The 858-nt window shown below is 48.6% G+C and overlaps 1 protein-coding gene across 1 annotated transcript in view; it reads left to right on the top strand.

Annotated features, from left to right (window-relative positions):
• Nucleotides 1-858, top strand: part of scrib (scribble planar cell polarity protein) — a gene marked incomplete at its 3' end in the record, with an annotated part of 101,927 nt that overhangs the window by 70,894 nt on the left and 30,175 nt on the right. The gene's annotated exons all lie outside the window — the stretch shown is intronic.

The raw sequence follows: 858 nt of genomic DNA, 5'->3' as shown, positions 1-858 counted from the left end.
GAGGGAGGGCGAGCGGGCGTCTGCCTGTGTGTGAGAGAGGGAGGGAGAATGGATGTCTGCCTGTATGTGCGTGTACGTGTTTGTGTCTGAGCGTCTATGGGACTGTCGGTTCATGTCTGTGTGGCTGAGAGCCTCACTGTGCCCAAGTGTGTACTAAACAAACCAAAAGTACTGAGAATGGTATAAATCAGAAACAGAAATGGAAGCTGCTGGAACAGCCCAGCACCTGTGCAGAGGAATCAGCATTATCGTTTCGGGTCCAGTGCCCCTTTCCTAGAACTGATTAACCTTCAGTTCTGAGAAAGAATCACAGGATCTGAAATGGTAACTCTTATTTCTCCCCATAGATGCTGCCAGACCTGCTGAGCTTTTCCAGCACCTTCTGTTTTTTGAGCCTGAGTGCGTGCCTGTTTAATGATGGGACAGGATCGGTGCCTGTACCCCTCGGTTGTGTGCTTTGAAGGAGATTTTGAACCAATACTCTAAGATCTTGCTCCCAATGTCAAAACCCTCAATGTTTGCAGTGGTTTAACAAAACATTTATACCCAGGCATTTACATTTACCCAGTCTGTGTCTCCAAGCAGCGAGGAGCACCACAGCCAATGTGATCAGGTTAACTCGGACTGCTCTAGCAAGTGCTCTATGGTGGTCACAGAAACCAGTCAGATTGCTGACATTTCCTGTTCCTTGGATATGAAAAGGGATATTAGCTGGAAGTCATCAGGCAAACTGCCTTTCTTCTGAGAGTTATACGTATATTCTTATCCTGTCCTCCTTCAAAACATCCTCTGTCAATTATGTTATGGCGCTCCCTCAGCGCCGACCCTCCGACAGTGCGGCGCCCCCTCAGCGCCGAC

This window comes from Rhincodon typus, chromosome 2 (genome assembly GCF_021869965.1).
Source record: "Rhincodon typus isolate 14 chromosome 2, sRhiTyp1.1, whole genome shotgun sequence".
Lineage (NCBI taxonomy): Eukaryota > Metazoa > Chordata > Chondrichthyes > Orectolobiformes > Rhincodontidae > Rhincodon > Rhincodon typus.
This window is presented reverse-complemented; position numbering and strand designations above follow the sequence as displayed.